We start from the raw sequence: 5,491 nt of genomic DNA on the forward strand, positions 1-5,491 counted from the left end.
TCTCCAGGTCCAGGTCCAGGTTCAGGTCCAGGTCTCTGCTGCTGCATCCTAATACTGATATCAGAGAAAGATAAAGATGTCGTGAACCTAAACCCGACATCAATGAGTTCATTAATTGATAAAACAAATGTAATATATTAAAATGTTGATTTGAAAAGCAAAACAAAAATAATTCAATTTAAAACTAATTTAATTTATTTACTTAATTGAACTACTTTTGTTGATTCACTGAATGCGTGCTAAAAAGCACACATCTGATCTTCCGGGACATGTTTCCATTGATGTGTCCGTTTTTCGCCCATATTTATTGGCAAATTATTGATAAATTCAGCTTACAAAAGACTGAACTCATTCACAAATTGTCCGTGTCCGCCATTGTTGTTTGCGACCACTTTACGTTTCCTTCTTTTTCATGTATGATTAGGGTTGGTTACCGGTTCCAACATTTCGACTCCATCAGTATCATTTAGAAATGTTAGTTTCTGTTCTGCTTGTCGATTCCTATTTCAAGACAGCCGATATGTCTGAACTCGATCCTTAGAGTAATGTGTTACAGAGCCTTTTCTTCAATCTTTTTTCCACATAACGAGCATTTTGCTCTTTTCCAATGTGGAAGCAGAATGTGTGAAAGCATACAGCACGATGCGGGGTGTGTCTCTAGACATCTTTAGACTGGAATAGCGGGGCCCAGTCCATGAACTCGCCTCGCATTTGCAGACGCCAGGATAGAGGACATCAGACTCCAGAGAAAACTTGCTCGAGACCGAATCCAAGTCGGAGCGTCAATGTCCGTGTCATCGTGGGGGGAAAAATTCATGAGTCCGAGTTCAAGCCATCGTGCGCGAGAATTCACGAGTCCGAGTCATCGTACGCGCGAATTCACGAGTCTGAGTCCAAGTCCGAGTCCAAGTCATCGTGCGCAAGAATTCATGAGTCCAAGTCCGAGTCGCGTCAATCAGTGCGCAAGTCGAGTCACGAGTCCTGAAAATCGGCACTCGAGTCCGACTATCTGAGGATAATACAAGCAACCATAAAACACAGTTTACTAGAGAGCCATTGAAGCCCATGAAGAATTTATCCTCCTACAACTCTTTTCATCTGCTGTATTAATAAAGTTTCCACATGTTTTCAATTTCAAGTTAAGGCGCTATCTGTGCAGAACATTACAAATATTCTTAATTTGCAATATTTTCTTTTAAAAGTGTTCAGAAAGACTGCATCAATTATATGCTCTATCTATCTATCTATATATATATATATATATATATATACACACACATCTATATATATAATATCAATATATAACTTCAACCAAAGTCAATTTGAATAGTGGGCAAAAATGGGTTAATTGCTACGGATGTGGTGTTTTATATAGTTTACGTTCAATTTCAACTATTTTAGGCAGATACACTGAACAAAAATATAAACGCAACACTTTTTGTTTTTGCTCCCATTTTTCATGAGATGAACTCAAAGATCTAAAACATTTTCTATTTACACAAAATATCATATTGTTCACAAATCTGAAAAAATGTGTGATAGTGAGCACTTGTCCTTTGCCGAGATAATCCATCCCACCTCACAGGTGTGGCATATCAAGATGCTGATTGGACAGCATGATTATTGCACAGGTGTGCCTTAGGCTGGCCACAATAAAAGGCCACTCTGAAACGTGCAGTTTTAGCACACAGCACAATGCCACAGATGTTGCAAGTTTTGAGGGAGCGTGCAATTGGCATGCTGACAGCAGGAATGTCCACCAGAGCTGTTGTCCGTGAATTGAATGTTCATTTCTCTACCATAAGCCGTCTCCAAAGGCGTTTCAGAGAATTTGGCAGTACATCCAACCGGCCTCACAACCGCAGACCATGTGTAACCACACCAGCCCAGGACCTCCACATCCAGCATGTTCACCTCCAAGATCGTCTGAGACCAGCCACTCGGACAGCTGCTGCAACAATCGGTTTGCATAACCAAAGAATTTTTGCTGTCAGAAACTGTCTCAGGGAAGCTCATCTGCATGCTCGTCGTCCTCATCGGGGTCTCGACCTGACTCCGGTTCGTCGACGTAACCGACTTGAGTGGGCAAATGCTCACATTCGATGGCGTCTGGCACGTTGGAGAGGTGTTCTCTTCATGGATGAATCCCGGTTTTCACTGTTCAGGGCAGATGGCAGACAGCGTGTGTGGCGTCGTGTGGGTGAGCGGTTTTCTGATGTCAATGTTGTGAATCGAGTGGCCCATGGTGGTGGTGGGGTTATGGTATGGGCAGGCGTATGGTATGGATGACGAACACAGGTGCATTTTATTGATGGCATTGTGAATGCACAGAGATACCATGACGAGATCCTGAGGCCCATTGTTGTGCCATTCATCCACAACCATCACCTCATGTTGCAGCATGATAATGCACGGCCCCATGTTGCAAGGATCTGTACACAATTCCTGGAGGCTGAAAACATCCCAGTTCTTGCATGGCCAGCATACTCACCGGACATGTCACCCATTGAGCATGTTTGGGATGCTCTGGATCAGCGTATACGACAGCGTGTTCCAGTTCCTGCCAATATCCAGCAACTTGGCACAGCCATTGAAGAGGAGTGGACCAACATTCCACAGGCCACAATCAACAACCTGATCAACTCAATGCGAAGGAGATGTGTTGCACTGCGTGAGGCAAATGGTGGTCACACCAGATACTGACTGGTTTTCGGACCCCCCCAGACCCCCCCAATAAAGCAAAAATGCACGTTTCAGAGTGGCCTTTTATTGTGGCCAGCCTAAGGCACACCTGTGCAATAATCATGCTGTCTAATCAGCATCTTGATATGCCACACCTGTGAGGTGGGATGGATCTTTGAGTTCATCTCATGAAAAATGGGAGCAAACACAAAAGTGTTGCGTTTATATTTTTGTTCAGTGTAAAACTTATCTCGTGCCCTCATTGGTCATGTGCGCGTTCGTGTGTTGGAGGAGGGGCTCTGTAAGGAAGTGGCAGATTTGTTCCGACTGTGTATTTTCAAATTCTAGCACACTCAAGCTGCTTTCTCCAAAATTACATACCCCACCTTTAAGTCATAACAGTTTTTCAGGTGAGAAAAATCGTATATTAGAGGTTTTACGTTGATGTTTGGAGCTGTGAGTAGCTGCTGTATGAGAGGGTCTGCTTGAAGAATTTATTTTTCTAAAAATTCCCGAAAACCCAAAATGCTGTTTATTGCTGAAAATCTCAGTTTTTCCTTTTTTTTCTCCAAATTCTACCGATCTTCACATTTTGACTTTCAATTTCTCAAAATTCCTGACTTTATTTTTAAATCACATTTACTTTTTTTTTTTAAATCTCATAATTTGCCCTTTTTCTGAAAATTCCAATGTTTTTCTCTTAATTCTGTATTTTTCTTAAATGTTTCAAAGTTCTTACAACGCTGCTAGTGCTAACAGGAAGAACTAAGAGATAAGCATTTGAACAGGAAGTGGGAAAAGGGGCGGGGCTTCATGAGGTGAATAGACGAATCAAAGTGCAGCGTAACTTAATGTTCCACACCTGAAACACAGCGATACAGAGGAACCTGCTTAAAGGCAGAAAGTACAGTTGTGTGATCCCAAGGCTGTAAACACAGACCATCATTCCACAACAAATCTAAAATATTCACAACAAAAATAAACCTTAATGATCTCACAACAACAACTGAAGAAAAACAAAGAAAAAAAGGACACAAAATATCTCTAGAATAACTTCCTCGACCCAAACAAGTCGACTGGAGCTCAAACATATTTCGGCATCAACAGATTAGTGCAATCAGAGTTCAAACAAGACACAAAGTCCAACCAAAAAGCTCCAGGCAGAGACGGTCTGCTGGGAAACAGATCAGAAGCTTCGGTTGTAAGAAACCAATGTGACCACCACTTTCACTTTCACGTAAACAAACTAAACTCGTTACGCATATCTAGGGTGCGGAGACAAACAAAAAATCCCCTTGAAGGGGTATACAAAAACGTACAGGAAGTCGGCTATTGTGAATTTGGCGTTGGAAAAAACGTGATTTATCGCCATGAAACACGATGTTGTCGTAACTCAATGGAAAATCCTCCAAACGGCACCAGACTTCAGTCTATCATTAACGCTCCGGCCCTAAACAGCTCTATGTTAATTATGGGGTGTCATCATATGCCGTTGCCATGGCAATGCATCCCTCGCCATAAAACACGGTGTTGTCATAAATCAATGGAAAATCGTCCAAACGGCACCAGACTTCAGACTATCATTAACGCACCGGCCCTGAACAGCTCTATGTTAATTATGGGGTGTCATCATATGCCGTTGCCATGACTACAGATCCCTTGCCATGAAACACAGTGTTGTAGTAACTCCAATGGACACGGTCGTCCCCCAATCTTCACTTGTATGTCACCGCTCCATGCCTCAACAGCTCTACGTGAAATCTGAGATCTCACCATATGCCGTTTCCATGGGAACGCATCCCTTGCCATAAAACATGATGTTGAATCAGCCCCCTGCAAAAACAGGGCTGGAAAGAGCAAATAGAGCGAAATGAGGCATGGCTAAAACTATATTTATATACTTTATAAAAGTATGGCCCTACAATATATTGTTCAAATATAGCATAATATGTCCCCTTTAATGTACCACACCTGAAACACAGCGATACAGATGAACCTGCTTAAAGGCCGAAACTACAGTTGTGTGATCCCAAGGCTGTAAACACCAACCATCATTCACAACAAATCTAAAATATTCACAACAAAAATAAACCTTAATGATCTCACAACAACAACTTTTATTTTATTTTATTCATCATTCAATTCATTCTATCTTTTATTCTGTAGATTGTGTACATTATTATTCACTTCACTGCTTGTTGCTCCTGGTTAGAAGCTAAACTGCATTTCGTTGTCTCAGTACCTGTAATCTGTGCAATAACAATAAAGTTGAATCTAATCTTGAGCAGGAACAAATGTATGTACTTAGTACATATCTAACATTATTGATTAAACACATTTGTGCATTCTTTATAAATGCAAACCGAGTCAAGCCGACTCCGAGCTGTCCGACTTCAGGCGAGCTTTCTGAGACCTCCCCCGGCTGCAATTGGCTATTCTCGTCTCCTTTCGAGGCGAGACACAGCTCATCTCAAACAAGCCTAATGTCTGCCAAAGAGGAACATGGCACAAGCTACTGCTACTACTACTGCTACTACTACTACTGCTGCTGCTGCTGCTGCTACTACTACTACTGCTTCTACTACTGCTACTACTACTACTGCTGCTACTACTACTACTACTACTACTACTACTACTGCTACTACTACTACTACTACTACTACTGCTACTACTGCTACTACTACTACAACTATTACTGCTGCTACTGCTACTACTACTACTACTACTACTACTGCTACTACTACTGCTGCTGCTGCTACTACTACTACTACTACTACTACTACTACTACTACTACTACTACTACTACTA

The sequence above is a fragment of the Pseudochaenichthys georgianus genome, unplaced genomic scaffold (assembly GCF_902827115.2).
Source record: "Pseudochaenichthys georgianus unplaced genomic scaffold, fPseGeo1.2 scaffold_599_arrow_ctg1, whole genome shotgun sequence".
Taxonomy (NCBI): Eukaryota; Metazoa; Chordata; class Actinopteri; order Perciformes; family Channichthyidae; genus Pseudochaenichthys; species Pseudochaenichthys georgianus.